General features: G+C 39.9%; 1 protein-coding gene and 1 pseudogene across 2 annotated transcripts in view; both read left to right on the top strand.

The window, feature by feature from the left end:
* Positions 1–11,599, top strand: part of Fndc3b (fibronectin type III domain containing 3B) — a 337,533-nt gene that overhangs the window by 18,312 nt on the left and 307,622 nt on the right. The window contains exon 1 of one of the 2 annotated variants that reach the window (XM_023717770.1): positions 2,176–2,198. The exons of the other annotated variant lie outside the window; for it this stretch is intronic. The gene's annotated coding sequence lies outside the window, so the exon portion shown is untranslated. Of the gene's footprint in view, positions 1–2,175; positions 2,199–11,599 lie in introns of those variants that run through there. 2 annotated transcript variants of the gene reach the window in all.
* LOC105742487 lies at positions 7,493–8,505 on the top strand (annotated as a pseudogene).

Below are 11,599 nucleotides of genomic sequence, written 5' to 3'. Positions count from 1 at the left end.
CCTTGCACTTGCCAGGGAAGCACTTACTCTACTGAGCCATCTCCCTGGCCCCTTGTTTTTTCTATTTCTAATCTACCTGCAGTTTAATTTTATAATAAATATTTAGCTACTGTTTGCTCATCTGTAAAATTCCCTATAGGATAATATCGAGCTTTACTGCTAAGGGCAGCTTCAGAGATTACTTTTGTTTCTTTGAATCCTGTAAAAACTATTGACAGCAAGTCTATAGCCATTGCTGATTGACATTTTTCTGCTCAGTATGCTCTTGGGGGAAATGATCAAATTTAAGCTCCTGAGCTTTCAAGTGGCTCTTACTGTCAGTGCTATATTACATGAAATTAGTTTTGGACTTTTCAGATTTATATTTTTGGCAGTGATACTGAGATTTGGTTTCATTCACCATTGCTGTAGTGCCCAGTACATAGTAGGCTGTTCATATAGCATATTGGATGAAGAAAGTGATCCTCCTGGTCACTGGCTTTTAAAAGATGTTGCACTCTATGTCACACTGATGGAATTGGGCTTGTCTTGTTTATATGGGAACACTGGCTTCCTGCTAATTTTCTAAGTCCCTTGCTTTAAAGTTCACCATTGTGGCCTTGTCTGTTGTGACCTCACACTTACTGCAGCCTATGGATATCTCCATCTCTGTAGGAGTCAGACTACTAGAATTTCTCATAGATTTCCTTGTGCCATTTTTAAAATAGTAATGAACCTCTATAGACTTCAGTCTAGTTCAGAGATCTTTTTAGTGAAACTTAGAGAAATACCCTACTTCCTGTCTATAACATAGGGTACGGTAATAAGATCACATATTAAAAAAAATCTGCTGTGTTCAGAAGTGACATGATTGGGCTGGTGAGATGGCTCAGTGGTCTAAAGCACCTACTTAGAACAAGCTTAGCAAATACAGGGACTGCGGTTCGATCCCCCAGTACCACATGCCAGCCAGCGCCACCCCCTGGTGGGCTGAGCTGGCCACACACACACACACACACACACACAAATAAATAAAATTAAAAAAAAAAAAAGAAGTGACATGATTGCTCTTCAGTTTGGAATATTGAAAAGTGGGCAGGTTTATTTAGAAGCACTTTGTTTTTACTACATGTGTAAAGCTCTAGGGAGCATTGAATAGGCTATGAGGTGCTTGCTCCCTTTGGCTGTGCATTAGCAACGTGGCAGTTACTGATCTGTCATTTACTTTGAAAAAGAATTACAAAGTTTTGGCCTTGTGCCTAGAGTAGCTCCAGATGGTCAGAAAAGATTTTTGTACTGAAGTCAGAAAGTATATTGCACTGATAGAATTGGGCTTGTCATGTTTATATTAGAACACTGGCTTCCCACTTCATGCCTCTATGGAGTTTTTCCTCCCCTCCCCTCTGCTTTCCCCTTTCCCTTCTTTCTTTTGCTTTCTAATATTTAGAATATTTATCTTTGTTCTTGGTGATGTAGAAGTATGATATGTGGTTAATATAATTTCTTTGTCAAACTCAGTACCTCTGAAAATTTAGTATCTACAGGGAATGCACAAAGGTTTGGCATGTGGAAATCTACAGAGGCCGTTCTAGTTGACTTGAAGGTATAGGTCAGAAGCTTGATTTGGGTTGCATGTGCTTCTCTGATAATCTGGCTGTTAGCCCCAAACTATTATTTAGTAGTTTCCCTTGCTTCATCTCTTCCCCACAATTCTGTGACCACAGGGATTGATTGAAGTTTCCATGTCTAGTGTGGGTAGAAGCTGGTTGTTGGCGAAATTTGCAGTGAAGTGGGAATGGTCCTAACCAGCTGTTACCAAGGTTAGCTGCTGTGGGCACTAGAACTTCTTTGAAGTTACATACATGAATGACCTTGTGTTCTTTCATGTCAACCCTGGGAGGGGAACAATGTGAATCTTATTTTCCGGATGAGAAAACTAAGACTCAGGGAAGTAATATTTGTCCTAGGTGACAGCTAGGAAACTCCCTTTTGCAGTTTGCTCACATAGGAGTTTTGGAGAGATTTACTACAAGTTTCCTGCTCTTTCAGGATAGTGGAGACTGCAGGGTTCAGGAAATACAGCTCATTTTCCTCTGGGAAACTTCAGGACTTGTCCGAGTTGAACCTTGTGGTAAGCCTTGGTCACGAGGCTCAGATTAAGACCTGATCCTGTCTGCTGCCACTGCTTTCAGTTACTTTTGTGGTTATTGAGTAACTTGGTAAGTTTGAAGAACATTAACAAAGTTTTATGTTTTCGAAGAAAATATTGCAGTTGAGGAAGTGACATTACATTGTGCATTTCAGAGAGGAATTTTATCTCTTCTGAGATGTTGATAAATTGAAAACATTTAAAAATCCCTAAAGTGTGATGATTATATTCTTAATTGGTTTCACGAGTATTTGTTTGACACAGGTAACTCTTTTAAAGCTTGTTTAAAGAAAACAGCAAAGTTTTTTTTTTGTTACAACTGCTTAGTAGCAGGCATATATTATTATACTTTATGGTGGTCTTTTGGAACTTGCACTGTTTCACCCTTTTCTCAGTGTACCATTTTCTGAGCCTCAGTTTTGTGTGGAGTGGTGTCTAAGTGGGTTTTTTTCCTCCTGCCCACCTAAGACATGGTCACTAGTCTGCCTTCACTCAGTCTTCCCTGAGCTATCAGTATCCTCTTCTAGGCTTATTGTTTTGCTTCATGATACTATTTTTTAAAATTTCCACTGTTTCAATATTATTAAATATCTACTACTTTATTGATAAGAAGGATGAAAGTGATATAGAGGTGAATTTGTCTGGTTTAATGTAAATCTGGTCTTTGACATATTTTCTTTATTGACAAAGGCACCTGACAGGCACTCTGCTTCCTTTATGTGCTTTTACTTTACTCACTTAATGAAACATTAATGCAATTATTTTAAAAGATTATAAAATAAATGTGCATTTTAAAATGCTTTATGTGTTTAAAACAAAAGACAGTTGCCATGAGTCATAGAGCTACAGCTACATCAAGTGTTCCCTGTACAAGACCAAGTCTCTAATGGGTTTCTGGTATAATCCTTGCTGTGTCTGGATCAGTGGAGTGAAATGTCAACATGCTTAAAAAATACTTATTGGGCCTGTTAAGAATCTGTAGAAGAGTGTGCTTTCTCAGGGCATTGTCGGCCAGGAGTTAGTACTATAGAACAGGTGCTTTCATAGATGGGATCCATTTATTTTTCCTACTGCGTATTCTTATGATGCATTAAATCTTGCGTGGATTTCCCCTCTGGCTTGTTTTGAGGAGACTTTCTCTGGGACCTCCTAGTGCAGTATTCCTGTCTCCTGAGAGCAGGGGGTATTCAGGTGCCTTCTATTCTCTCCATGGCCTGGTGCATGTGACAGTGGTCAGCTCACTGCTCCTACAGCAGGCATCTCTGTGTCCTCATTGCCCAAAAACCTCCCCAAGGATGCTTCTGCCCAAGTCATGGGATGCCTGCTTTTACATTCCTTGACTCTGAGGCACATGCCAGTGTAATTCATCCTGTAACTTCTATTAGCTTTCTGTCCTCATGACAAAATACCTGAGAACATGAATTCAAAAGAGGATAGATTGATTTTGTCTCACAGTTTCAGCCCATGATGGGCTGGCTCTGTTGTTTCTGACCTGTGGTGAGGCAGAACATCATGGCAAGGGCAGGTAGGAGAGGCAGAGCTGCTCACATCCTGGTTGGGGTGGGGGTGGCAACTGGAACCTTCCGACCCCTTCAAAGGCTTGCCTCTTTTGACCTGCATTCCTTCCACCAGACTCCACTTTGTAAAGGTTCCACCACCTTCCAACATTGCCACAGGCCTCTATAGTGTAAGATCCCAACTATTAACAGTGGCATAGCTCTTCTGAGGGGATTTCTTGTGTCTTTCATGTTTTGTTGTTAGGTTCTCTGTCTCTACCCACACTGGGATCCAGCTGGCCTTTTCAGAGGGATTGTGGGCTCACCTTTTATCTCCCGAGGAGCAGAGCCAGACTGTGGGATGCGATGCTGACCTGGGAAGCAAGGGAAATAGAAACTAAGGGGTGAGCCCTCTCTCTAGTCTTGGTGCTCACCGCCTCTGATTCCCTAGACATCTCACTGAAGTTAACATGCTGTTGCCTCCTTGAGAACTGCTGATCACCTCTGGGCTGTTATGTTTTTTGAGTACTAATTTATAATAATGAAAATGTTTTATAGGAAATTGAATCACGATAACAATCCAGACTGCTGCCAGTGTGCCAGACACTGCCATAAGTGCTTTACGTGCATTTCTTGGTTCACTCTTTACAGCTTGTTTGCAGGTGGTTCTTAACTGAGGCACTGAGACCTTGCCTAAGGTTAATGCTAGGAAGTTAGGGAGTCATGATTTGTTCTGAGGTAGTAGAGTCCTCAGGCAAGTACTGTGGTATAGGAAAGACACTCCCCCCATAATTTTTGTTTTGAAACTTTTTCCTTTGTTATACATTTCTTTGTTCCTTTTGTACTTACTTAGGTCAGCATCGTACTGGGGAAGAGGGTCACTTACCAACTTCCTTCACCTGGTAACTGCCTGGTAAGGTGTGCTAGCTATGCCATCAGTATCCTTTATTGCTTCACTGGAGTGGGGAGAGGGACTCTTGCTGTCCCTGACTTCATTGGAAATGATCATCTTTATAAGATGAAATCAAAGGTATTTGTGTATTTGCTTATTTTTATTTCGCTAAGCAAAATGTTTTATAAGATGTTTGCTGGCTTTTATGTGTCCAAAGAGAGCAAATATTTCTATTAAAGGTTGAAATCTTTCAAAATTAGTGAATTTGGAAGTTATTGTTGCAAGCATCTGATCTTCCTTTTTGGAACTCTTGCTTTTTGTATGTAGTACCTGCCTCTTCACTGTCTTTGATCAGGGTTCCAGGTGATACAGGGAACCTACAAATGATATAGGGAAAAAAATGAAACTCCCTACCTGAAAGGTACCTGGGACGAGTCCGTGTTCTCTAGAACCGGAGAATGAATTTTAGGAACAAATGGAGGTTATGAGTAGAATATATTTATTAGGGGGAAAGAAAGCTCTTGTCCAAGAGGGACAGGAGAGGGGCGCCCTAGCCGGTGGTCCCCGGAAGCTTTCTTCTAGGGCCTTTTTTTTTTTTTTGTGGAGCTGGGGGTTGAACTCAGGCCCTTGCACTTGCCAGGGAAATGCTTATTCCACTGATCCATCTCCCCGGCCCCTCAGGGACTTTTATAGAGTAAAACTGTGGTGAGGTGGGTCTAAGGTGGTGGAGAACATGGGAACTCACTTAGATGGGCATGAGGTGGGACAAAACTATGGTCACCTAATGAGATTACAAACACCATTGCTCAGGTAAAATGGATTAAATTGGAATCAAATGGGGAAGCAAGTCATAGCAAGTGGGCATGATTACGGAACAGAGTCTCTTCCTGTTGGGGATTGGGTTAGTGACTCTTTTGGGCTCTTTCAAGGTGATTGATACTTATTTAGAGTATTAATCGCTGATACCCATTCCTAGGGAAGTATGTGGTATATTTGTTTACTCTTTTGTCTTGAGGTCTGGCCCACAGTGGGGAATGTCTCTTCTAAAGTTGCAAAGTCACCTTGGGGGCCTGTCCCTGTCAGACTGCCCATAATATTTATATCTAATTCAGCTGCCTACAACACTGGGATATGTTCTGGCCAAGTAGCTTTTACTCCATCATCTCTAGGAGGGAGTTGTGGTATCTGGCTGACAATTCCATTTAGTTCTCTTCATTAAGTTGGCTTTTCTGCCTTTCAGATTCTAATTAGAGGAATGACTAGAAACCACTTTTAGGACTACTAAAACAGTTTACAAGCTGATGTCTTATAGTTAAATAACATTTTATTTACAAAGCAATTTTCTACACTAGCAGTATCTATGGCATCACTCTTAACAGTGATTCTCTGAAGTTGGCAAAGTGGATGCTGTCTCAGGTTACAGGTGAGAAGCGCTAGCCCAAGCGCACTAGGGCCTTCCTAAGGACACCTCAGCGAACAAAGGGAGAAATGAGGCAATGATTCAGATTCAGAAGGATTTTTTTTTTGGCTCCGAATGACCTCAGGGCAGGTTTGTCCTGCTTGAGTTGTGGGGATCGAACCACAGCAACCTGAGCCTGACTGCTTTGTTGAAGCAGCCCCTTAAAGAACTGAGCTAAGGGGCAGGCCCCCTAATGATTCAGATTCAAATTCCTCCCTTCCGTTTTTCTTTCTAGGGCATAATGTTGTTCAGAATTGGTTAAATTCTAGTTAAAAATTTGAAGGTATATATTTTCTGCACTTCTGAGATTATTAGAATGTTAAAATAGTTTTTCCTATGAACATTTTCCCAGACTATTATTAGCATATTGTAGCTTTCATTTTTGTAAGTAAAGAATGGAGTTAGAGGTCATAGTATTTGCCATAATTGTGTAATTTTAGATGTTCTCGTGCCTGAGATCCATCAGTGAAATACAAGCGCTTGTTAGTTTTTCTTTCTTTCTTTTTTTTTTTTTAATAAGGGTACATCCTGGGCTTAACAATTATGGTATCAAAACAAGACCCTTGGCTATTTCTGGAGTGTTAGCTAATCTACCCTGTGGGTTTTTTTTTTTCCTGTGGAATTGGTGAAGAAAGAGACAAACAAAATCCAAAACCAAGTCACATGAAAGAATGAACACTCCTTTGGGTATGTGTCTGTTTGGGATAATCATAAATTTGACTTCCTGTGGTGGCTGGGAAGAGGGCAATAGTGGAATTGTATCCTTTTGGCTACTGACTATGAAACTGATGCACATATGCTGTGGCTTGTCGTTTTTTATAGGTGAGTTTTTGTTTTCAAAGATTGTCAGAACAAATTTTGAACGTACAGAAAAGTGGATCCTCCTGTTCTTCTTAGCTAAGCTCAACAAGCTTCAGCTCCTGGTCAGTCTCATTTCAGGTTTGCTGCTATTCTTTCTTCACTCCCTGCTGAAATGCTGTGAAGTAAATCTCAGAAGTCTTAATTCATCCCGGAATGTTTCAGTATTATCTTGAGCAGGGTCTTTCAGAGATGTAGCTCTTCTAATTTAAAATAAAAGTTTTACAAAAAAAAAATTAAGAGTTTTTTCTATATAATTTGCTTAGGAAGTATAAACTTAGTACTCTGCTCTGTGGTTTTGGCTGTGTTTTCCCCTTAAATGAGGAAAATTGTTCACAGCAACAAACATGTTTTGATACACTAAAAGTTAGCCTATTTGCTAGATTTACATTGTTTTCCTGTTGTTTGTAGGAGAATCATGGTTGTCAGGTTTGTATGCTTCTAATTACAGGTTTTTGTTTTTTTTTTGCTGTTTCAGATACGCGGAGTATAAAATGAGCATACTCAGTCATTAATTTAGACTACTTATTTTGAGTAGTGATAAGTTTGGGAAACCGAATATAACCTTCATTGAGCTTTCCACTTGAGCAATATATTTGCTAATTACAAGTGGTTATTAGGATTGAACTTGAGTTGGAAGAGGCGAGTGCAGTGTCAAAATGGAGGGCCGTGATCCAAAGGAACCAGAGCAGTTGAGAAAGCTGTTTGTTGGTGGTCTGTTTTAGAACTACTGATGATGGCTTAAGAGAATACTTTGAGAAATGGGGCACACTCACAGATTTTGTGGTAATGAGAGATCCTCAAACAAAATGCTCCAGAGGCTTTGGTTTTGTGACTTACTCTTGTGTTGGAGAGGTGGATGCAGCTGTGTGTGCTCCACCACACAAAGTTGATGGGTGTGTAGTGGAACCAAAGAGAGCTGTTTCTAGAGAGGATTCAGTAAAGCCTGGTGCGCATCTAACAGTGAAGACAGTTTTTGTTGGTGGTATTAAGGAAGATACAGAAGAATATAATTTGAGAGACTACTTTGAAAAATATGGCAAAATTGAAACCATAAAAGTTATAGAAGACAGGCAGAGTGGGAAAAAGACAGGATTTGCTTTTGTAACTTGATGATCATGACACAGTTGGTAAAATTGTTGTTCAGAAATACCACACTATTAATGGGCATAATTGTGAAGTGAAAAAGGCCCTTTCTAAACAAAAGATGCACTCTGCTGGATCACAAAGAGGCCATGGAGGTGGATCTGGCAACTTTATGGGTTGTGGAGGAAACTTTGGAGGTGGTGGAGGGAATTTTGGCCATTGTGGAAACTTTGGTGGACGACGAGATTACGGTGATAGAGGATGTGGCAACAGAGGTAGTTATGGAGGAGGTGATGGTGGAAAGTATGGTGGTGGTCCTATTAAAGTAGTAGAGGAGGGTATGGTGGTGGTGGATATAGTAGTGGTGGGGGAGCATATGATGGTTATAACAAAGGAGGAAATTTTGCTGGTGGTAACTGGTGGTGATGGGAACTATAATAGTTTTGGAAATTATAGTGGAGAACAGTAGTCAAATTATGGACCCATGAAGGGGGGCAGTTTTAGTCGAAGAAGCTCTGGCAGTCCCTATGGTGGTGGTTATGGATCTGGTGGTGGAAGTGGTCGATATGGTAGTAGAAAGATTTAAAAAACAACAGAAAAGGGCTACAGTTCTTAGCAGGAGAGAGAGCGAGGAGTTGTCAGGAAAGCTGCAGGTTACTTTGAGACAGTCGTGCCAAATGCATTAGAGGAGATGTAAAAATCTGCCACAGAAGGAATGATGATCCGTAGTAAGAAAAGTTACTGCACCTTAAACAGGAAACCCTTCTGGTTCAGGACTGTCATAGCCACAGTTTGCAAAAAGTGTAGCTATTGATTAATGCAATGTAGTGTCAATTAGATGTACGTTCCTGAGGTCTTTTATCTGTTGTAGCTTTGTCTTTTTCTTTCTTTTCATTACATCAGGTATATTGTCCTGTAAGTTATGATAGTGGGACCAGGAATAAAAAATTAAAGAATTTTTAACTTTTCAAAAAAAGTTCCCCCCAAAACAAAAAAATACAAGTGGTTATTAAGTAGAATTCTTAAGATTTTATGGAGTAAGTAAATCAGTTTATGGGTTCATTTATCTTCAGATATATTTATATATCTTAATGCTATGAATTTAACTTGACTTGGAAAGCCTAGAGTTACGTATAACTTTTATATGTACTTTAATTAGTTGACACATTAACATTTTTATTTTATAATAGTAATAAGTAAAATCAGAGTTAATTCTTATTCATTCTGGACATTATAGTGGATAACAGTAGTTAAATTATGGACGCAGGAAGGGGGGCAGTTTTAGTCGAAGAAGCTCTTCCGACTTGTAACTTGATGATCGTGACACAGTTGATAAAATTGTTGTTCAGAAATACCATACTATTAATGGGCATAATTGTGAAGTAGAAAAAGGCTCTTTCTAAACAAGAGATGCAGTCTGCTGGATCACAAAGAGGCCAGGGAGGTGGATCTGGCAACTTTATGGGTCGTGGAGGAAACGAAACTCCAAAGGTGAAGACCTGCTTTACAAAAGGTGATGAGGTTTGGCCAAGTTTGGCTAATGGATTTTCTCTTTACTCTAGCTGTCCTCGCATAGCACAGCATGAGGCTGGTTGTTGCCAGTAGTCATAGTGCGGAAAGGAACAAAGCAGTTACTGACTAGTAAAGGTTAGGAGCATATGTAAAAGCTTTGAGGCATATTGTAGGGCTTAATAATAACAGCAGATCTTTGTGTAGTGTTTGGCGTTCTAAGCACTTACATATTAATTTATGTGATCCTTAGTTCAGTCCCTTTAGGACAGGTGTTGGAATTGCCCTTGTTTTATAGATAAACACCTGAGCCTTGGAGGTGAAGTAACTGGCCCCAATCTCAGTGTTATAAATGTTGAGTCGGAGTTAAATTACATTTGGCTGTGGAGTCCTGGCTCTTAACAGCTCTGTGAGAGTGACATGCTTGGTTGATAAGCTGAAATGCTAATAGCTCACATGCCAGATTCCAACTCCTAGTCACTCATGGCCATTGAGCAGGTGAAGTATGGCTAGTATGACTGAGGAAGAGAATTTAAGATTTTATTTAATTTTAATTAATTTGAATTGTACAGGGAGGTTGAAGAGTGTGCAACCTGGGAGAGTTTATAGTGTGCTTTTTCCTGGGTAATGACAGCATCTTGACATTTTGTGACTCAGTATCTTGACTTCATTAGGGTAGTCAATGATTGTGTCATTAACTATTTATGATATTAATGAGGGTGAAGATAAGCTTACAAATCAGATAGTTGAATGTTTGAAACTCTAATGCTTTCCCACAAAATCCTGTTTGATCACAATTTAAGCGATCACCAGCCCACCACATCAGGAGACATCCTCTCATTAATTCCTTTGGAGTAAGCAAAAATTGGCTTTGACATGCCCTTATCCTTTTCAGCTTTGTAGAGTAATTCTGCTTTATAAAGAGTCCAGCTTCTTCGCCAAGCTTACATCAAGGAATGCTGATACAAAAGGAAAATGAACTTGTGGCCCAGAAGCAAGTGCTTAGCTCTTCATCGTCTTTCTCCAGTCGACCTCCGTAGAACTGTGTTATTGACAGAACTCCTGTCTATGAAAATGCATTAAGAAACTTGAGGGTGATTAAGCCAGGTTTCCATTTCAAATGAAACCACATATACCATTGTATTGGTGCTTCCTATAATGTGCTTTATCTGAGCATTTAGGAGGCACTTAAATCTTATTATTTTAATCTTTCCTTTATGTTGATGAAAAGGGCTGAAGCGGCTGTTTCCATCAGTCATGGTGGGGCTCTGAAATGCAGGCAAGCCAGATGGTGGCAGGTTTTGGATCTTAGCCACTCAGCAGACATAATTAAACATGTCTACAATCCTTTCATTTAGCATTACTAAAACAGAAATTTTCTTTGTTTATGGGATTGAACTGTTATCATTAGCATTGAAGTGAGAGAATTGAAGTACTCTACCCAGGTGCTATTACTCAGCTACTGTGTTAAACACTGGGTCTGGAAGTTTGCTTTGAAAGGCTTGTAAGGAGAAAAAGATTCCTCCAAGCATTGGGAATTAGCAGAAGGGTGAGGTATTTGCAACAGGTCCTGTTTGCAGTTCTGTTTGTAATTCACAAGGACTGTATAACAAAGATAGGCCATACCAAGACTAGGTGTGAAAGTGTATTTGGGATATTAAGGCAGAAATAGTCTTTGTCTCTGGCTGCTGCATCAACTTTGTTTGAAGGTGGGTAAATCATTTAGTTGCTGTAGACTTTGACCTCACTTGACAAAACTACCTTCAGGATGGGAAACCACATATCACTAGAAAGTGATTTGATTTCTTGGAAAGGGAATTATGGTTTACTTGTGAAATGAAAGTTGTGATGATGAGTGAGTTTCACTATTTGTAGTGGATGCTTCATTGCCAATAAACTTTGCATTCACACTTCTAAAGATGCTGTAAAGAGCAGGTCAGCATTACTTAAAGACATTTTTGATGAATTAGTCTCATATGGGTATGATCCATAGTGACCTTTTCCATTGAGGCTTTAGATCTGACTCTGCCTTGTAGTTGATGAATGATACTGTATTGTAAGTTTACTGAGACAGGGCTGGAGAGATGGCTCAGTGGTCTAAAGCACCTACTTAGAACAAGCTTAGTAAAAGCATCAGGGACCGCGGTTCAATCCCCCAGCACCACATGCCA

This window comes from Octodon degus, unplaced genomic scaffold (genome assembly GCF_000260255.1).
Source record: "Octodon degus isolate 3935 unplaced genomic scaffold, OctDeg1.0 scaffold00055, whole genome shotgun sequence".
Classification (NCBI taxonomy): Eukaryota; Metazoa; Chordata; class Mammalia; order Rodentia; family Octodontidae; genus Octodon; species Octodon degus.
The sequence above is the reverse complement of the archived record's forward strand: the minus strand, read 5'-3'. Positions and strand labels throughout refer to the sequence as shown.